The sequence below is a fragment of the Hemicordylus capensis genome, chromosome 2, assembly GCF_027244095.1.
Source record: "Hemicordylus capensis ecotype Gifberg chromosome 2, rHemCap1.1.pri, whole genome shotgun sequence".
NCBI lineage: Eukaryota > Metazoa > Chordata > Lepidosauria > Squamata > Cordylidae > Hemicordylus > Hemicordylus capensis.
In genome coordinates, this window is record NC_069658.1 from 145955274 (window position 1) to 145978006 (window position 22733).

General features: G+C 45.9%; 1 protein-coding gene across 2 annotated transcripts in view; it reads left to right on the forward strand.

Annotated features, from left to right (window-relative positions):
* The window catches only part of ZCCHC7 (zinc finger CCHC-type containing 7), a 215735-nt gene that overhangs the window by 76259 nt on the left and 116743 nt on the right, over positions 1-22733 (forward strand). The gene's annotated exons all lie outside the window — the stretch shown is intronic.

The window sequence follows — 22733 nt, forward strand, 5'->3', positions numbered from 1 at the left end:
CAATCATGCAGGAATCTACAAATGGCAGATTTCCTCTTTAAAATCATTTTCTAACCATTTTCAAGAATCAGTGCAAAATAAGTCCATACAACTCAGTCAGTTCTCCCACACAGATGAGAAGGCTCCAAGGAAGTTGAACTCCACAGATGTTATAAGCCCTTCAGCCAATGGGAGAGCATTTTTTTATCTGCCAGGAAAATAATGAATCTTTAAACAGGGTTTTTAAAAAAAGTACTTTACGTAGAATGTTAAAAATTGCAACACTACCTAATGGTGAGCTGCTTAATGGGTTAATACTAAATCTATACTAAATCTCGCTTGAGATTTAGGAGACATCTCCGTTGATTCAAATTCTCTTCAGTCTGACTGACTTTCAGCTTACGTATATGTTGAAACTGATAGTATGTTAGGTCACTAACATTTAGATCTCACATCAGAAACTAGGCACCACTCACATTAAGTCCAGGGTCACTGCCCCTCCACTTGATTCCAATACAAACTCTTCCAGGGAGGTCATTTACCATACCTAGACATTTTATTTTTGTCATGTGTTATACCAAGTATAACACTCACTCTCTCTCTCTCTCTCTCTCTCTCTCTCTCTCTCTCTCTCTCTCTCTCTCGTTTCTTTCTCCATCTCAAGATCATCCTTTAAAGTTTTGGCCAGGAAGATGATAATTATTGAATAATAAAGATTCTTTTTTTTTTTTTTTTTAGATTTTGAGACTCTTGCTTATGTTCTAGTAAAGTTTCCTCCTTCCTGCAGGGGATACATTCTCCAGATTGCAAGACAGACACTAAGGTTGTTTTCCCACTTCCCCACATAATCCCAGCTACACTAGATGCAACCTGATCATTTCCCTTTTTTTACTTTAATATGCATCATCTGGGGTTAAGATGGATAAATAGGTATATGCTAGACTTCCTCATCTCGGTACAATCTGGTGCTCTTGCCTACCCCATTGCCAATTTGGCATGTGTCCTTCAGGAAGTAAGTTGGGTGGGAAGGAAGTGTGATGTGGCTGGCATGAACATTTTCCACCAAATCTCATAAGATTGCTTTCTGAGGCTTGGAGAAAGAAGGACCTGTGCCTCAATTTCAGCTTGGCTAAGTTCATATGCAGTTTCCTCTTTCTCCCTCGAAGTAGGAGGTCACAGCTTACAATGGGTTGTCTTCCTCCCCTTGCTCCAGGTAGACAGGAAGTCTCAGGTGTTTGAATAGGTAGGTCCGTCCCCCTTCTCCCAGCATGCCCAAGCGTAGTTCCCCAGTTCCTTCCTGTCTACGCTCCGGGTTAGACGCTTCTGGGCAGGCTCCTGCCCAAGGAACGATCTTTCTCAACTTTTTCTACTCTGGTGAGCTCCCTTATACTAACTATGAATCTAGCTCAGACAGGGGACTCCCTTCTGGGATCCCTCTCAGAGGGCACCGGGGGGGAGGAACAGAAGGCAGGAAAGAAAAGGGCCAAAAAGCGGCACCTTTCCTCTCCCCCTGACTCACTGGGCCAGGGAAAAAGAAAAAAGAACCCCAAGGGGACAAAAAGTGGGGGAAAGTTGGTTTCAACCCTGCCTGCCTCCAGACAGAGCGAGAGGATATTGATCCAGGCTGCCTGCAGCGTTTCGCGACAGCAGCCGACAGACCAAGGGACGCACGTGGCCGGCGCGCAGCCGGTGGGAAGCGGACATTTGTCCCTCGCTCCCCCCACCTGCTCAGACCTTCCGCCTCGGCCGGGACCTTCCTTACTAGGCGCCCCGGGGATAGGCGGCTTTCCACCAAGCGCCGCCACGCCAGTCTCCCCTGGAGCGACCAGCAGGGTCGCAGGCACCACTTCCGCCCCCGCCGCAGTTGCTGCTCGAGCCGCCATGGCGGCCACCACCACTGGGGCCTCCACCGCTGCGGCTGGTGCCGCTGCCGCTCCCACAGAGGCCGCTACCATTGCGGTCCCCAGCGCCGCACATGCCGCCCTCCTTTCGGCCCCAGCCGCGCATACCGCCACTGCGGGGGACCCGGGTGCAGTAGAGGCTCCGGCGGCGGCTGCGGCCGCCGGGGACGCACCCATTTCGGCCATCGCCACCATGCCCGCCGAGGCCGTCTCCGTTGCGGCCGCTGCCGCCATTGCCGGCCCCGGCGGCTCCGCCGCCTTGCCGGCCTTCCTGGCCCCGCAGCGGGCTGGCCCCATGTCTGCCGCCTCTGCTCGGCCCTCCACGGCCGAAGCTAACCACGTGGAGGATCCGGCAGGACCGAGGGCCAACGCAGCAGCGCCACCTGCTGGCCTCCTGCATATGGCACCCATAGAGGCTGAGGTGGATTCCACAGCCTACAATGCTTGGGGACTACTCCACCAGGACAGCCTAGGCTACCCCCAAGCGGCATGTCTCCCCACTCACGGGGGGCAGGTCTTGGAGGCGCACCCGAGACGGGGGTACACAAGGGGCCCGGCAGGCGAAGTCCATAGACCTCTCAGCCTTGCCACGGAGGAAAGCGGATGGCTGGGCGAAGTCCATAGACCTCTCACCCACGCCACATGCGATGTCCGCATGCTGGGGGAAGTCCATAGACCACTCACCCAAGCCGCATATACCCGGGCACGGAGTTCGGAAGACGACGGGCTAGCAAGGCCGCGCCTTCCGCAGTTCAACCATCTGCCCCAGGCGGCCCAGCACGAAACCAGGTATGAGACGACGTCGATCCCCACGCGACGACAGGTGAGTGCTGCGTTCGGGGATTTTGAGTGTATGCAAGAGAGGGCCCAATGGGTCCGGGACATGATGGCCAGCGAGATGAGGGCGAATGCCAAAGCTCTCTCGCGCTCTGTGAAGGAGGCAGTGGCCAGGGAGATGAGGAGGGCCTCGAGACTTCCACGGGGCTCCCCGCCGCAACTCACCCCCGGACGGTCAGGGATAAGGTCCCAGTCCTCATCCTCCGAGGACAGCCCTGAGAGGACACCTCCTCGCACCCACGCAGTAAGACGCAGGCGTTCTTCAAGGGTCGCCCCCGCAAGCGGTCAGGGGTCTAGTGAGGATCAAGCTGGTCCCAGTGGAAGGGTCTCACCCCCTCCCCCAGCGAGACCTACGTCCCCACCGACCCCCAGAGATAGCACAGGGAATCGCAGTGAGAATGAGCCCTCTGACAAGGAGGAAGGGGAGCTGTCAGGGGAGGAGGCCCCACAGAACCCGGGCCCTATCCTGAGGTTGTTCTCCCAGGATACCTACGATGTAATGCTGGCTAAGGCCAGGAGAGCCATAAACGATGCAGCCCCGCAGCCAGAGGAGCAGGGCAACCCGGGTCAACTGGCACGGGAGGTTTTCCCCTCGCCCAGGCTCCAATCCCCGGTAGTGCCCTTCCCGGCTCTCTTCCGGAACACTATGCGGGCCGAATGGGCTAACCCAGCGGCCACCAGGCACACCAGCTCCTTTCCTAAGAAGTACTATATCCTCCCCGAGGAAGCTATGGCTGAAATATCGGTGCCCAAAGTAGACCCACCGGTGGTGGCCCTGGTGTCCGGAGCCATAGTGAACAGAGAGGGGGACGAGCAACTTAAAGGCCCAGAGGACAGGAAAGCAGACTCACTCCTGCGCAAAGCACACGAGGCGTCGGCCAACTCCATTCGAGCCTCGGCATCCACTTCTATCATGGCCCGAGCCTCGGTATTATGGGTCAAGGACCTCCTTAACAAGTTGGAACCTGGCCAGACTGAGCTCAGGCAAGGCCTCAATAAGCTTGCTAAAGCAGCGGCCTTCATGGCAGATGCCAGCCTGGACTCGATTCAGTCATCATCTCGAGCTATAGCGGCTAACGTAGTCCTTCGCAGGTCGCTCTGGCTCAAGAGTTGGCAGGTGGACGCTAGATCAAAGTCCAACCTGGCTTCCACTCCCTTCAATGGGGGTAAACTCTTCGGGGAGTCCCTGGATGAGGTGCTGGTGGAAACGCAGGACAAGAAAAAGGCCATGCCCGTTCTGAACTGAATTTACACAATACAAGGAGGGAGGCAAGGGGCACTATGAACAGAGTAGGGCATAGGGGCCCATCCCAATAATAATTAGTAAGGCTCTTGCTAGGCTCAATAATGTTTAACCACATTTCTGGAATGCAAAAAATAAATAAATAGTACTAATTACTGAAGGCAGTCTTTGTGTTTTGGCATTTAAATTATCTTAATTTCATGTCCTAACTACAGTTCACTAGGTTATTTGCCATTCAACTTATGTGGGTCAATAGTAAAGTTCTTGAGGTAGTCTTTAAAGCAGTATGATTCCATTGATAAAGTAAAATGTTCAGGAGTTAAGAAATTTGGTTTTGGGTTCTAATTTTGCTAATTGTAGCAGACTTAATAAACAATACTTTAGCACATGTATGATACTTTTTTGAGTGTTCAAAACACTTTCACTTATGAAAATAAGCCCATGCTTGCTCAGTCCTAGGCTTTTAAAATTGTTAGAAACAGGAAGTATGTTGCACATTTATTTATATATCATATTTCTATACTGTCTGACATGTGCATGTACATAAGTTAAAATACAACTAGCCAACCTGCACAGAGCATCTGTGCTCTCTTGGGGGCCGGCTGTATTCCCCTCCCTCCCCTGCCTCGCCACTCTCTCGCCCCCTCCCCGCCTCGCCATTCTCCTGCCCTTCCCCTCCCCCCTCCCCTGCATTTCATTTTACAGTACTTACCGGGCAGCGACTGCTGCTCCTCTGCCCGGGCAGCGAACACAGAAGTCTCGTCGCCCGGTTCCCTCCCACCCCAGCCTCCTGCGGGCGTCTGGCCTTGGCAGCTGGTTCCTACTCCACCTGGCCGTGAGCCGCCTCTGCGGCCTGGCCCGCCGCTGGGCCTAGTGCCGCCTTTGCGGCCGAACCTGCCAGGCCCGTTGCCGCTGCTTGCTAGCCTCTGCGGCTGGCCTCTTTGAGGCTGGCTACCTCTCCCCCACCCCCACCCCCTTGCCCAGGTTGCAGGGCCGAGTCCTGCTGCTGCGGTTGGGCCCGCTGCCGCCTCGCCTGTGCCTACTGCCTCGCCTCAGCGGCCGGGCCGGGTCGGGCCTGCGGCCACCACCCACAGCCTGGCCCGCCGCTGGTCAAATTCTCCAGGGTGCACTGCGCCAGCCAATCAGGCGCCTCCGCAGCCCAGCCAATCAGCTGGGCTGCCGGGACGCATTTTCCCTAGCACACCTAGGAGATATATAGATATAGATATAGATATACACACACACAGAATAAAATGATTAAACAATTATGATATAAAACCAATTAAAATTAATTAAAAGCCTGAGAAAAGAAGTGTATCTTAAGGTTTGTTTTTTTAAAAAAATAGCCAGATATGAGAAATTCTGATTTTAACAGGGAGTGCATTCCAGAGCCCCAGGGCAGCCACAGAGAGGGTCCGGTCCCACCAAACTACTTTGCATTATCTCTGCAATATTAAAAATGGGTCTTTACTCTGTTCAGGTTCATAAGGGCAATATAGTTAATATACCCATTTACCTCATGACAATGTTGGGTGCTTCTTGTAAATATTCTTTTGTTTTGGAACACTGTCAGTATTTAAGATACTATGGCTATTTTCAAATTTAAATGTTTTTCCATGTATTTAACATGAATTATTAACCTATGTAACCTAAAATGTGCCTTTTGTTTAAAACAAGTTGTTTTCTATTCTGTGTTAACAGTAGTTAGATGTTCCAACCGAAAAAGCATTTTTAGCTTCATTTGCTAAACTGTTCAAAAACCTTTGACAGTTAATAGGTTACCGTTATACAAAATAGTCATAGCTTCTGCAGATATCTCTTCACATCAATGATACACTCATTTGAGACATGTAATGGCAAACCCATATGTTGTGATTATAATCGGGTTGCTGGTTCATTACACTTCTAATGTGAGTAGTTTGGTGTGAGCACAATAATCTACAGAAGCAGTGGCCAACTTGCTTCGTTGGAACTGCCTCTTGTCAGAGAACTTGGCTATGGAAAAAAATCAGGGTGTTACTTGTTTGTTTCTGAAGTTGGGTGGAAGGTGTGCTTCAAGCCTGATCTATGTCTGCAACAGTATCTTTAAAAAGGAAGCAGCTTTTTCCCTCAGACATCTGGAATGACCATTCTCAGCAACAGGATACCAAAATAGATGGCCAGCTGTTTACCAATATAATAATCTGGGTTCCTACCAGAATTGGGCTGTCTCACAATGACTTGCAAGATATTTGTCTCCTTTAGGTATTGCTGTTTCCCAAGCGAGCTTTTCATTGCTTAAATGTGTGACAAGCTGAGGCTAAGCTCCCAACATCAGGGAGGAAAACATTCTGAGAGAGACATCTAGAAATAAAACCGACATTTGGACACTACTACTTTGACAAAGATATCCATTAGTCGATAGATGTCGCCCATAAATCTGCCTAAAATGTCTATTATTCTGAACTCTATTATAGATTTTCTTTATTACTTTTTAAAACTTTGTATAAAGTGTGAACTTTTAAACATTGGGATTATTCTTTGGTTCAAACCTTTTCATTGCACAAAATAAGCTTTGGATGCTTATTTAGATGTTCAGTGAAACAGTGTGGCGAACAGTAATTGTGATGTACTAAAGAATTAATCCACTTAGTCATGGGAAGCCTTACTTGGCCTTTTCTTTCTTAGCAGCTGAATTGTAGTATAAGTTAGTCTTAAGAGTCAAACTTAAACTTGGGAATTTTGTTTTAATACTGTTATAGCCATGCCTGATTGTATGCCAAGTGACTGGGTTTTGCAAAGCAGGTTGTGACAGTTTTCTACTGCTGCTAGTTTTTCTGTAGATGGGACACTTTGCACTTAAATGAAATATTTTAATATTTGTTATTTTTGTTTTTTACCATTTAAGCCTTGTTTTTAGCAAGAGTCTGTATGTGCTTTTCCATGTAAGATTTTTGTTAACTGGCCTTTAAAAATTACTGGCTGACATCTAGACTAAATTATTCAAGAGTAGCCCCATTGAAATTAATGGGACATGTTAGTCAAGACTAACTTGTCCCATTAAGTTCATTGTGACTACAGCTCCCATCATCCCCCCACAGTGGCCAATAATTGGTGACTATGGGAGTTGTAGTCCAACATCTGCAGGATAACTGAAATTGTGCAACCCTGGAGTAAATAGTACTGGTTAGCTGGACCAATAGTCTGACTTGATATAAGTCAACTTCATATGTTCTAAGCTTGTGGGAGGGAAGGGTCTTATCTCTGACGTTTGCATGGGCCCTGTTCAACCCCAGCACAGCATTTTCTCCAGTGGCTGTTGTTGGTTTTTACCTTGTATTTGTTTTTAGATTGGGAGCTCATTGGGGACAGGGAGCTATCTTATTCTTTTTCTGTTCTGCGAATGTATTGAAAAGTGGTATATAAATAGTAGTCGTAGGAATCTGAGCTGTTTCCGACAAACTCTTTACATTGCAATTTGGAAAAAGAAAGAAGTACCAGACATTTCTGTTTTCCTCCAAACTGCATTACAAGTGAGAGGAAACTCTGCCCTGCTTCCAAGCCCTTGAGCAGACTCAGAAGATTTGAGATAAAGTCATGGTCTTCTCTATGGTGGGGTGTTTTGAGGAGCAAAGAAACCCCAGGGACAGTCCTAGTTGCTGTTGTTCCCCGTCCCACATCCTGAAGCTTTGCTGCAAGTGAGAGAAGAAACTTTCAAACTCTCCAAGAAGCACAGGGAGATTGCAAGAGAGGTTAGGATTTTTCTGTGTGCTGAGGAAGGTAGGGATTCCTACTCTGTTTGAGCTTGTAGGTTTTCCTCATTCTTAAAGTGTGCAGTCTTTCTTATGTGTGCCAGCAGAAAGTAAATAAATCCCTGCTTTTTCCAAAGCCCTCTACAAATGCTATAGTATGAAGGATTTGGAAGAGTTTGGTAGAGACTTGGTTAATAAACCAAACTGATATTTATTGGCCCATGGGTATATGGTAGTATTTATATTGGGAGGCCTGTGTTTGCTACTCATCAATTTTTGAAGCCGCTCTAAATCTCTTGTTTGAACCCAAGGTCAAGTTCAGCACTCTTCAGGGCCACATGAGTGCTTTGGACATAGTGGTGATGTGGATGGAATAGAAGCAAGGGGCAGCTGTGCCTCCTTTCTCTATATGTCAGTGTCTTATCCAGTAGTCCCTCTAATTTTGCTCATCTCTGTGCGGAATCAGTTTTGTTCTGGGTGGCAGTATCAAGGCAGTGTGCGCACACATGCATTCAGAGTGGGGCCTTCCTGTTCAACCTGAGCGGGATCTAAAGTTAACTGAGTGGACATCAGAAAATGTGTGAGTGTGTGCATACCTTAGAGGGAACAGTGGTCTTATCCAAAGCCACTCACAATATAGACAATATTGCTCAGAATAAATGGTGTCACAGGGCATTTCAGAATTCTTATTCACAGCTCATTTTGACCACTCAGTAGGACTGTTCTCAGAACTGTTAACTGGATAGGACTAGTCTCCTACCCAGATTTGGAAGCTGTGTCTGCTCCTGATTTTAGACCATGTGCAAGTTAAAAGCTAGGGCGGAGGAGAGGAAAGTGATTGTGTAACATTTCTTCCCACCTGGGTAAGGTGCCTCCTAGCTTTTAACTTGCACACGACTGAAAGCTGGGAATGCACACAGCTCCTGAAGCTGGGTAGGATGCTTGTCCTACCCAGATAACAGTTGTGAGAGCAGCTCTTTTGTTGTTATACAAATATTGCTTACATACATTGTATTGCTTAATGTATTGGTTCCATACATTAAGGCTTTATTTCCGGATATTGAGCTGCTATGCTTCCTCCACCCTCAGCCCTGAGGAAACTCTGAAGCCCCAGATGGTAGCTTTCTAATCCTCATGAGAATTTGCACATCCCTTCTCTCTCCAGACCTGACATTATGGGTGTATTTGTTTTTAAGGTGAGGAAAGGCAAATGTTATGCATAGGTTTCACTTCCTTCTTGAATATCAGAAGAAGAAGAATCGCAGTAACAGTGAAATGCAATAAGATCAGAATATATGTTGATGACAAAAGTTATTTTAAGTAGCAGGAGCTGTTGCTGATAGGAGGGGGGTTAGATTAATAGTTGTTGCTATTAGGAGGTGGTCAGTATACTGGCTGACATCTTTGCTAACAAAATGTGTGTGCTTTGAGGGACTGTGGGGGCATGACGGAAGCCCTCATGCAGCTCCCCCTTTCCCCCATGTGCACACTGTTGCATCAGAGCCCTTAGAGTGTGGCATGCCTCCTGCACTCTGGAAAGGCTCTGCAAGATCAGAAACTACGTTGCTGAGGGCCAGCAATGTGTTTGATTGTGAAGAGCCCTTGCAGAGCATGAGAGCACTCTGGTCTCTAAGGGTTCTTCAGCAACGATGTGCACGGAGGGAGAAAAGGAGAGTAGTGTGAGATTTCCCATTGTATCTTCACACATTCCTTCATAGCGTGTCTGCTTTGTTAGTTTGGGATGTCAGTCACTGTATCTAATTGTGTCAAATTTATTTTGTGGTTTATTTTTACTATTACTATTACTATTAATATTTATATACAGTCACCCCTTGCCAACCGCGGGTTTCCCAATTGTGGTTTTGAGTATCCGCAACTGGGAAATTGTGGCAGGTCTGGTCAACTGCGAATTTTGGGGTGGTTTGTGATTTGGGGGAGGGGTGGGGTGATTTTCGGGGGTTTCTCTTCACTCCTCTTACTGACTTGTAGTGATTTGGAAGGATTTTTTTTCTATTTTTTACTGTATTTTATGGTCCTTTTGCGACTGTGATTCTCATAACCCCATTTTCCATTTATTTCAATGGCTCGCCAACCGTCAATTCGCCAACTGCCCAGTTTTCTTGGAACGGAACCCTTGCAGTTGGTGAGGGATGACTATACTTATTTATTTATTTATTTGTTTATTTTTGCATTTTTATACCACCTTTCGTTAAAATATAGCCCCAAGGCGGTATACTGCTCTTCAATCAAAGCTCACACAGCGGTTTACATAGAAAAATCAATAATACATAAATAAAATGGCTACAGTTAGAATTTTTTAGTAGTACTGTTTTTCTTTCTGAAGACAGGGTGGTGGTGGTGGTGTAGGGACAGGAGATGAGGTAGGGTCCATTTGGTCATTGTTCAGCTGAGCAATATACATTTGGGAGGTTCCTCTTCCATAGCAGTAGCACAACTTTGTGGAGCATCACAAATGCAACAAGTCCTCTGCAAGTGCCACTCTGGATGCTACCCACTATTATAAAAGCTTTTTAAACAAATGATCAGTTCATTAAATGAATCACCGTGCTGTATTTATTTATTCTTTCTCTATGTAAACCACTTTGAGAACTTTTGTTGAAAAGCTTGGGGTGTGTGTGTATACACACACAAACACACACAGAGTAGTAGCAGGACTGGTGGTATCTTGTTTATATGAGCACCAAATGCCTATTGTACTTTAGGTCAAGAAGTATAGAAGTCTTCTTCAGAGGCATCTCTATAACAGCCAGACATAAAACCAGTTAATACCATTTTATAAAAAGAAACAACAAACATATTCATAAACATCTTTCTGAAATACGCATCACATACAAAGCAATGTAGAAAAATATTCCAAAATAAGCATACACATATTACTTAAAAACGTAAAAAAGAGATTTCCTGATTTTAAAAAACCCTCTTCCAATAAAACATCCATAAATATTTTATAGTATCTTGAGATATGACTCTTCTTGCTGGTGTTTTGGTGGATGCTTCCTAGTTTTGCTTTGCTTTTAATTAAAATGTTTTCCATCATGCTTTCACCATCCTACTGGGGTTTTGTATTTTGTGTCAAGTTAGTTATTCCATTTCTGTAATGCAATGTCTTCTGGTTTCATCGTCTGAGAGATGTAAAATTTCTGGAAATTTTGAAGCTGTGGTGGGAAAAAGTGTGTGTGTTCTGAAAAGTTGAGAGATATACTGTGTGTGTTACTCATTTTTGTATCATATTTAAGCTTTATAGTTTTAGAGAGAGAAAATGAAATATATACAGCTTAATTAGCTTTTTTTAAAAAACAACAACCTATCTTTTGCTAAGGTATATATTCTTTTAAGTTTCATGATATCAATTATAGACTGGTGACTTATTTAAAGAACAGAAAGTATGAAGAGAGAGTAGGAATAAATGGAGAATTTACACCATAGTGGGGGCAAGGGGGCGGAGGATGACAAGAAGTGGGGTCCTCCAAGGATCTTTAGTGGGATGGCTACTTGTTCATAAAAGATCTGGTGTAAAGGGTAAGCAGTGAGGTGGCCAGGTTTGTGCATGATATCAAGCTATTGAGGGTAGTGAAAACTGCAATGGATCCCTCCAAACTGGGTCATGGACAACAAAATGGCAAATGTGGATCATGCAAATAAGGTAAAGTGATTTATTGGGGCAAAAAACAACAACAACCCACCAGCTTGACACTCTTGGGGTCTGAGCTGTTGGTAACTAACCAGGAAAGGTAGCAGAAGATTCTGTTCATGACAAAAGCTGTGTACACTGACTTGAGACTCGAATGTTAGGCCGTCTGTAAATGTCCAGGGTTTTGTGTTGAATGCATACTGAAGAGAACCAGATATTGTAACCATGATATTTGGTGGGTTACCAAACAATGGTTATGAGTAGGCCTGTTTTTTTTGTTAAGCACGGTTTGCATCTGTACTCACATAATATACCATTAAAGTGGGAAGAGAAAAGTGAAGGGAAATGGCTCCAGAGGGGTTGAGAGAAGAGGAAGCTTCTGGGTTCATGGGGCTGCCTGTCCACTTTATATACCATATTTTGTAGGGAGTCAATGTCACATCAGACCAAGACACTATCAAATTCATTTGTATTTCTAGGTGAAAACACCCTCTCAGAATGTTTGCAGTTCACATCTTGAAAGGTTGCAAATTTAACACGTTTTGTTTTTCCTTTTAATTTTGTCAAAGGGGTTCACTGAAAATTAAGTTTCTCTGTTTGTAGCTGAAAGTTTTGTGCCCTTCATTTTTAATAACATTGATAATTCCTCTTGCTTTATGAAACCTTTTATTACAAACAGTTATGAATATGAACATCTCATTTGACTGTTGATGAACAGATGAGGAAATCTAAATTAAAACTTTAAATACCACTATTTAATTACCCAAATGGCTTTGACTCTGTTAAAGAGTGCCTGGGATTATTCTGTTTTTCAATTTGTTTTAATGCTTCCTTGGTAAAAGCTGATGGATTCCCAGGCCCATTGCTGTCACTGATGAACTATATAAAGATAAATGACATTATGGTAAATTCCACTTAATGACATATTTTTAATTTTCTGAACACAGTCATTTTCTGGCTGCTGAATGAAGGCTAATTACCTCAAGATCAGAACAAAATAACTCCTCATTTTGAAAGATAATAGAAAAGAAATGTTGCAGATTAATGATGCTATTTATCTTTAAAAGAAAAAAAAAATCTATCTTTATCCAGATAGCACTGCTCCCTGAGGAACGTGATTATAAAATGAATCTGAAGTCGCAACTTAATAGGTTATTAAAATTGTTTGAGTGCAAGCTTCTTTGGTTCAGCTTTTCTATAAATGTAAATTGAAGGTCTGCTGTATTACTTAAAGCTGCAGCCTGTTTATGAGACCATAGGGAACAATATGGGTTACTAACAAAAGATGCACTTAACCTCATTCTGAATCCTGCTTTCTCTCTTTTTCTGAATGAAACTAGGATGTCTTGAGGGTTCAGGGAAATGCATCAAGCACCTTAATTTCACTTTTAAAATTATATATGGCCTCATGTTATATTGCCACTTTAAAAGTTACTTTCATTCTTTTAAGGAGAATTTGGTCTCCAAGATGTTCTGTGTATCTTTATTTAGCATCAAATTCTGGTAATTTATATAGTTCAACAACTTAGCTTCATAATATAAATGGTCAAATTCTAGAGAGAGACTTGAAGTTCATCCAGAAGTTGGTCAGTAAAACATTGTTCATACTGGAGATCAAATTTAATTTTTTTATTGTCATACCCAAGGAAAATAACGCTTGTAGTGGCGCTACTTTCATACACTTATATCCTTTTGGCCTGTAACATAGTCTTTAAAAATAGAATAGGAGACCTTGTTCAGTTTAGTATTTTTGACATTTTTATGCTTCTGGATTTATTTATTACAGCTGGGATTCAGACAGACTCATGCAAGGAGGTAGACTAGTGGAAATTTTGAGATATGGTAGGTACCCCATGCCATGCCAGTAACTGCTTTTGGAACTCTTTTTAGTCCTGAAATCAGCTTGCCATGTGGTTTGGAGGTCTCCTATTGAAGAAAAGCTATCTTAAAGCCCGATTTGACTTGCAGAACTGATTTTACAAGTTTTTTTAAAAAAATCTGGGCCTACATATTTATGCTTAAAAAGTACATAAATTATGCTATACATTATATATCAGAACAATGTATTTCTGTTGAATTATGGCATGGTTTTATACAAGGAGTATATAATTGCTGAATATATCTTTCTATATGAAGAAGTCTAATCCTTCTAGTGACTGACATTCAGACTAACATATCATGTTCATGGGAGAACATTTTTCATCCTGCAAGTGGGAAGGGGCAATTTTCCTCAGTACCTCCTTCCCTCCCAAAAATATATCCCTGAGGATTTTGGGACTCTCAGGGACATATTCATTAACCACAGGCAGCTGCAGAGGCATGGGGGGTATTACTAAAAATTGCCCTTCACCCTTGCATGATGAGAAACCTCTTTCGTGAGTATGTCATTAGTCTGGATGTCTGCCAGTAAAAATATACATAGATGCTTTAAATACTGTTAATGGGCCCCTCATTCTTTTAATTAACACTTATCTCATCAAAATGCTGTCAATATAAATAAGAGCTGCACAACTTTAGCCCTCCAGCTGTTGTTGGATTACAGTTTCCATAATCTCCAGCCATAGTGGCCAATATTCTGGAGAAATTGGAGTTGTAGTCCAAAATCAGAATCTGAGATCTTCCTGTGCTGGATAGGGTTAGACTTCCCTGGAAGCAGCGGGTACAGAGCTTGGGAGTATTCCTAGACCCAGGCCTCACCCTGGTATCTCAGGTGGAGGCTAAGGCCAGGAGTGCTTTCTGTCAGCTTTGGCTGATTTGACAGCTGCATTCATTCCTTGAAGAGGACAACCTCAAAACGGTGCACCAGCTGGTATTCTCCAGGCTTGACTACTTCAATGTGCCCTATGTGAGGCTGCTTTTGTACATAGTTCAGAAACTTCAGTTAGTTCATAATGCGGCAACCAGATTGGTCTCTGGGGCAACCACTTGCTTCCACTTCCACTTGCTCTTCCCCTCTGTCTCCCCCCCTTCCTTTTTTTCTTTCTCTTTCTCCCTTCCTGAGTTAACAGATCTTGTTTTCTCATTTAATTCATACAGTGGCAGTCTCCTTCTCCTGAAAAGGCTCTTTCCTCCCTCACAACCCCTCTCTTCTCAGACCCCTGCCCACTGTTATATATACAGTGAGGGAAATAAGTATTTGATCCCCTGCTGATTTTGTCCGTTTGCCCTCTGACACAGAAATGACCAGGCTATAATTGGAATGGTAGGTTTATTGTAGCTGTGAGAGACAGAATAACAACAAACAAACCCTCAAAAGCCCAGTGCCCAAAAGTCAGTGATGGATTTGCATTGTAGTGAGGGAAATAAGTATTCGATCCCCTATCAACCAGCAAGATTTCAGGCTCCCAGGTGTCTTTTCACTATATGCAGGTAACGAGCTGAGATGAGGAACACCCTCTGTAAGGGAGTGCTCCTAATCCCAGCTTGTTACAGTACCTGTATAAAAGACACCTGTCCATAGAAGCAAGCAATCACTCATCTTCCAGACTCACCACCATGCCCAAGACCAAAGAGCTGTCGAAGGATGTCAGGGACAAGGTTGTAGACCTGCACAAGGCTGGACTGGGCTACAAGACGATCGCCAAGCAGCTTGGTGAGAAGGTGACTACAGTTGGCACAATAACTCGCAAATGGAAGAAACACAAAATAACTGTCAATCTCCCTCGGATCTCACCCCGTGGAGTTGCAATGATCATGAGAATGGTGACAAAGCAGCCCAGAACTACACGGGGGGAACTTGTCAGTGATCTCAGGGCAGCTGGAACCATAGTCACCAAGAAAACTATTGGTAACACACTACGCCGTGAAGGACTGAAATCTTGCAGTGCCCGCAAGGTCCCCCTGTTCAAGGCAGCACATGTACAGGCCCGTCTGCAGTTTGCCAATGCACATTTGAATGATCCAGAGGAGAACTGGGCGAAAGTGTTGTGGTCAGATGAGACCAAAATCGAGCTCTTTGGCATCAACTCAACTTGCCGTGTGTGGAGGAGGAGGAATGCTGCCTATGAGCCCAAGAACACCATCCCCACCGTCAAACATGGAGGTGGACACATTATGCTTTGGGGGTGTTTTTCTGCTAAGGGGACAGGACACCTTCACTGCATCGAAGGGACGATGGACCGGACCATGTACCGTTAGATCTTGGGTGAGCACCTTCTTCCCTCAGCCAGGGCATTGAGAATGGGTCGTGGATGGGTATTCCAGCATGACAATGACCCAAAACACACAGCCAAGGCAACAAAGGAGTGGCTCAAGAAGAAGCACATGAAGGTCCTGGAGTGGCCCAGCCAGTCTCCAGACCTTAATCCCATAGAAAATCTGTGGAGGGAGCTGAAGGTTCGGGTTGCCAAACATCAGCCTCAAAACCTTTCTGACTTGGAGAGGATCTGCAAAGAGGAGTGGGACAACATCCCTCCTGGGTTGTGTGCAAACCTGGTGGCCAACTACAAGAAACATCTGACCTCTGTGATTGCCAACAAGGGTTTTGCCACCAAGTACTAAGACATCTTTTGTGAAGGGATCGAATACTTATTTCCCTCACTACAATGCAAATCCATCGCTGACTTTTGGGCACTGGACTTTTGAGGGTTTGTTTGTTGTTATTCTGTCTCTCACAGCTACAATAAACCTACCATTCCAATTATAGCCTGGTCATTTCTGTGTCAGAGGGCAAACGGACAAAATCAGCAGGGGATCAAATACTTATTTCCCTCACTGTATATACACCTCTTCTCTACAGTCAAGAACATTTTCCTACAGTGATAGTTTTGCGTGGTAATTATATAATGTCATTCATTATGTAACAGCATGAAATAAGTAGTGCCTGAATATATTTATTTCTTCTCCCCATTCCTTTTATATCATTGTTATGTTATGTTATGTTATGTTATGTTATATTATCTGCCATTATTCTGATATGCAAGCTATCTTGAGTATTTTGACATAGAACAATAGTATATAAATGCAGTAATTAAATGCATATTAAGTGGACAAATCCCTTTTTTTTTTTGGCGAGGGGAGCTACTCATTTAGCTAAGGTTTAGGGACATCCCAAACATTAGTACACAAATTTCATTTTTGTTCACTTTGTTTTCAGAGTCAAATGATATCAGATGGGGTTTGCTCCAGTGTAGATTTATGGAGCTTCCTACACTTCCTCTTTTTCTGATGGTAAAAATTTAGCGTTCATGTTTACCTTATGGTTCTATGCCCTTAATGAGTCTGGGTCTACACACACACACACACACACACACACACACACACACACACACACAGCTTTCTAGAGGCTTGTGTTGGCAAATAGTTTTTTAAAACTCAAGTACACTTACAAACCTGTCATATTTAACTTCAGTTACAATTGTCAGAAGTATGATTATGTTAACTCCTTCCCTATATTTAGGTTAACCAGTCCTATCTACCAGCTTGCATGGTACTGAAGTCTGGCTTCCTAGCCTGTGATTTTTAGGATCATTTCAGTTGTTTGTATTGGCTAGCTCCCTGTCCTCTATAATAATTTTTTGTTGACTGATGTATATCAGAAACCAGCAATTTCATGTTTTAATTTTTATATGTTTAAGTGAATATTGGCTTCTTCGATGTGGTCACTGTGCTTTACACGAATGGGCTTTGCGCCTGCGCAGAGACCACATCGGAGCTTCTAAGCTAGAGTTCTAACTTTTGGCGGTAACCCCTCCCCCTCGGTATATAGGTGGCTGCGCGGGCTTCCTTCTCCAGTCTTTCTTCATCCACGATCGAAGACACATTGTTGAGCTGCTAGTTGCTAGACTTCTTTGCAAGTACTGCATTACTCCTTCCCCTTTCCCCCTTATTTTTGTTCAGTACTTCCCTTCCTTAGCATTTTTATTTTGTCCCCGGTCACCCCCTCGGCTATCTCCCTAGTTTCGTTTTCCACCTTGTCACAGCCTTCGGGCCCGGCATGCTGCGGATTCTTTGCCTCCGTTTTTTCTCCGATACCTTCTTCGGCCTATGGCAAAGACTACAAAATTTAAGCAGTGTGGTCACTGCAAATCCAAAATCCCTTCGACCGATGGCCACAAGCTCTGCCTTTTCTGCCTGGGTCAATCCCATAAGGTTGGCTCTTGTCTGCATTGTGCAGCCTTTACCAAACAGGCGCACAAAAATCGAGCCTCTTGACTTCGTTCTTGGCTTTGGGAACAAGCATTCAAGTCTACGGACTCGGACAAACAGTCCACCATGCAGGCCTTGTCTAATGCAGGCATCTCCTGCAGCCCAGGGCTTACAGCCCATTTTGTTCCCTCCAGGAGTCTCAGTAAGCACCCCTGAGGTGAATATACCTGTCGATCCTGTGGCTCGGGCTTCGATGTCGATACCGAGGAGTTCGGTAGTAGTGTTGATTTCGATGGCAGCATTGACTAAACCGCGCTGTCTCCAGCCGGCCAAAAAGAGAAAGAAGGACCGTCGCGCTCCTTCTGAAGCACCAACAAAGAAGCAGAAGTAGACGCACGATACTGAATGTCGATCCTGAACTCTACATACTGAAACTATCCTTGATACCGAGGTCACCTACGGCTCTAGCCCACACAATCCCGTGTATGAGTCCAAGCACAATTCTGAGCCTGAGGAGCTCCCTCCGGAGCAACCATGCTGCTAGGCCAACCGAGACTTGGAAGCTGCTTTGGATGAGCGCTACGCCAGACAAGTTGAGGTAGAAGCGGATTATTTCTACACTCATCAAGAAGTTCGCCACTGCTGTGGAGCTGCCCCTTTGACCTTCTGCCTCTCCTCTCCCTTCTATACCAGCTTACTCGACATCAGCCTTGATCCCGAATCCGCCTTCAGGACCGACAACTTTGCCTCCTCCTCCTCCACCCCGAACTACATCTCTTCTACCTCAACGGGTTCCACCCAGAAACTTGCCTGTGTAGGCAGCTATGGCTACTATTGCCCTTGGCTCCGGATTCGACCACTTCGGCCTCTGGTATCGACCGACTTGTCGGATTCGTCCTCGGATGAAGAAGGCCCAGAATCCTCCCTATCCGATAGGATATCTTTGGGCCCAACGCCCCATCGGAAGATTTCCATATTTATACAGACTTTGTCTCACGTATGGCAGCTTCGTTGGGAGCGTCATTCTCAAGGGGATAAATCTGAACCTGACCCCTTTTTTCAATTAATCGAGGATGATGCCCGTCCATCGGTATCACTATTGTTAAACCCATCTATTCTCAAAGTGGCCAAGACCTCTTGGATCAAGCCTTCCTCTCTTCCACATCCACAAACATCTAAACGACTTGACTCCTTTTACAAGGTTCATGCCTCCACGGATCAAGATGATTCCTTTCTGAAGCAATATCCATCTACGGATTTTATTGTGGTTGAATCTCCAAATTCAGGGGATATTCCTCCTCCACCCCACCCGACAAAGAGGGAAAGAAATTAGACGCATTTGGAAGGTGTTTATATTCGATCGCTGCTTTATTGACAAGAATTACAAACTACCAGGCATACTATGCCAAATACCAGTCCTTTCTTTAGCCCCCTTCTTGGATCACCTCCCTGAAGAACTGCAGGGCCAGGCCAAAGTTTTTCTCCGTGAGGCCACGCAGGTCTCTAAGCAGGAACCTCATGGGATTCGCCACTCTATGGAGGGAGCGGCTAAAGTAATGGTGGCTTCCGTTGTCCTCCGTCTCCATGCCTCGCTCAGGTCTTCTGGTCTCACGCCCGATGCTAGATCCAGAGTGGAAGATCTTCCCTTCGATAGTTCCTCTCTATTCAGAGAGAAAACAGATTACACTCTTCAAAAAGTGCAGAAACTGCGTAACACAGCCCTCTCCATGGTTTTCAACACTCCACAACCCGCCATTATAAACCACAAAAATGGCAACGCCAACCGTATTCTTCTAAACAGCAATACTATCAAACCCAGGACCTTTCGCTCCACCAGATACCAGCCTTACAGAAAGCGCTCCAACATCACCGGATCCAAGATGCAGCAGCGATCCAAAGGATCTCAGCCCCCAGCCAAAGGGCAATGACTTGCACCCTCCTCCCCGCTGGGGCACTAGGCTCTCCCCATTCATTCCCACTTGGGAGAATATCACCACGGACTCCTGGGCCCTGACCATAGTGAGGGTTGGTTATGCTATAGAATTTGCATCCACCCCTCCATACCACCCCCCATTATCCACTCCACCCACCCCGGCTCTCCTGGCAGAGGTCGACTCTCTACTCTCCAGATCCGCAATAGAACTGGTTTACAATCCCCGGGTTTCCACTCCCGATACTTCACTGTTCCCAAGCTGGACGGCTCCCTTCGCCCCATCCTGGATCTCCGGGAACTCAACTCCTACATCACCTACCACAGGTTCCGTATGGTCACGATTTCTACCATCATCTCCCTCCTACAAAATAACCAGTGGTTCGTCTCCATCGACCTCAAGGATGCATATTATCACATCACCATCAGACCCCAGCACCGTCGTTTCCTCCGCTTTCAAATAGCAAACAACACTTAGCAATTCCACGCCCTTCCCTTCGGACTGGCATCCGCACCCCGGGTGTTCACCAAATGCATGGCCCTGGTGGTGGCAGCCCTACAACAACAAAACATCCAAATTTTTCCATTCCTCAATAATTGGCTCGTGGTGGCCCACAACCCCTGCTCAGAGACCTCCACATGGTCATCAACCTCCTCTCCAACCTGGGCCTTCAAGTGAACTATGAAAAATCAAAGCTCACCCCTTCCAGAATGATAGAATTTCTGGGAATCCTCTTTGACTCCGTTCAGTCCAAAATCTTCCCGCTGAGTTCTGCCTCAGTGCAGAACTCAGGCCATCCTGGATTTGTCAGCCCACCTACTCTACCACCCAATCCAGTCAGCACGAACAGTTGGATACCTGTTAGGACACATGGCTTCCACCACCCATGTCCTCCCTTATGCCAGGCTATGGGCCAGGACTCTCCAGCACTGGTTCCTTTCAGTGTTCTCTCCACATGAGGACTTCCTCTCCACCACCCTAACGCTCCCGCCTCAGGTCCTGCACTTTCTCCTGTGGTGGATGGACCTAATCAACCTCACCGTCGGCTCCCCCTTCCACCCTCAACGTCCTGCCCTTCTACTCACCACAGATGCATCCATGGACGGTTGGGGTGCTCACGCCTACAATCACAACATCCACGGCATCTGGACCTCGACCGAAGCAGCCCACCACATCAATTATCTCGAACTATTAGCCTTATTAAAAGCCTTAAGACCCTTCCTTCCCCTGATACGGGGCTCCTATGTCCTTGTTCAGACGCACAATACTACCACCAAGGCTTACCTGAACAGGCAAGGCGGCACCTTCTCCAGCTCCCTCCTGCTCCTGTCCATGGAACTATGGCTCTGGTGCATTCACCATGGCATCACGCCCCTGGTGGTCCATATACAGGGACGAGACAACGTCATGGACAGGCTAAGCAGGACTCAAACAACATCACATGAATGGCAACTACATCCCCCCACGCTCTGCTCCCTCTTCTGCTGCCGGTTCCTCCCAGAAATAGACCTCTTTGAGTCAGAGGTGAATGCACAATGCCACAAGTATTGCTCCAGGTCCGGGATTGGACCCAATTCTCTGGGGGATGCATTTGCCCTACCTTAGGCAGAACGCCTTGTCTACGCCTTCCCTCCAGTCCCTCTACTTCCTTGAGTCCTTCAGAAGATCTCCCAGGACCGCCCGCATTGCATACTCATCGCCCCCTGGTGGCCCAGGAGGCCCTGGTTTCCTCAACTCCTTAGTCTATCCAATCATCTGTCAGTATATATTAACTGTGAGGTGGTGTGTACAGCTTTAACTACAAAGTGCAAGTCACCGTGTTACAGCAGGTGTTGTAACTGGCAACATGTGAAGCCTGTTAACGAGTGATAAGGCCCTGAGTAATGGCCTGTGGTGATTGGTCACTACTAGTATAAGGGTACAGCTCAAACCAGAGCAACTTGTCCACAGTGGTAAATGCTGCACCACTGTGGTCCACCTGGCTGATGTTGTATATGCTCTGTCTATGTGCCTTCTCTGTGTGCCTTATGTATGTGAACGTGTAACCGGACCTTACTGAGACAATACATCACGTGAGTGTCCTCAACTTCAATATATTCCTTTGTTGAACTTTTACCTGTGCGTGGAGTGTTCTTACTCAAGCAAGTGGGACACAGGTGAATTACTCTGCTATAGGGCGCAGCACCCAACATCATCACTATCACCGCTTCCCGCACATCCCTCACCTCTTCTCCCTGCAGAACGGTCGCCTTCTCCATCCAGACCTACAGCGTCTCCACCTCACAGCCTGGCACATAGTCCCAACTCCTGGCGGACATGCTATGAATAGTCCATGCCTCGCACAAACCCTCTACTGTCTTCTCCTCCCACAAGTGGACCCGTTTCCAGAACTTTCTAAAGGACAGGGAAATTCCCATACACTCTGTTTCGGTACAGCATGCTTGTTCATATTTACTGTCGCTCAAACAGGCCAGACTTAAGATCCCGTTCTTGCGGGTTCACCTTGCAGCCATAGTGGCTAACTCTCCTTCCTCCACACCCTCCTGGTTCCAACACCCTACTGTCAAGCGTTTCCTTAAAGGACTTACTCACCTTTACTCGGACCCGCCAGTCATGGCCCCGGCTTGGGACCTGACCTTGGTTCTCTCTTCGCTCATGAACCCATGGCTACGATTTCTCTCAGTCACCTTTCCTGTAAAGTAGGCTTCCTTATGGCTATCACTTTGGCCAGGCGGGTCAGTGAACTCAGGGCTCTTAGAGTTGACCCTCCATACTTAATCTTCCACAAGGAAAAAGCCATCCTCCGGCCGGACATTGCCTTCCTTCCTGGATATATGTTTTGAATTATTATAGCAATGGTTGATTTGTATAGTTAATGAATCGCACAGATTGGTGAGCGGGAAGTCAATATTTACTTAATTAGATGTAACAGGATTGTTAAGATATTGTAAAAACCAATAAAATTTTAAAAAGTGGACATTGCCTTCCTTCCGAAGGTAGTCACATCATTTCACCATTCCCAACCAATCTCCTTACCCGCATTCTTCGCCGAGCCGTCGACTGTGGCCAAACGACGTCTCCACACTCTGGACGTTTGTAGGGTGCTCGCCTTCTACGTCGACCACACCTCCGCCCTTCGAACCTCCAATTCTCTCTTCGTGCTCTACTCTGGCCCTAACAGAGGCAAGCAGGCCTCTGCACAGACCATATCCAGATGGGTGGTCCGCACCATCTCCCTAGCATACCAGATTGCCAAGAAGCCTCTCCCGCTCTCTGTTAAGGCACATTTAACGAGTGCAGTTGCAGCGTCTACTGCCTTAGACAGGTCTATTCTGCTGGATGTCATCTGCCAGGCGGCTACGTGGGCGTCAA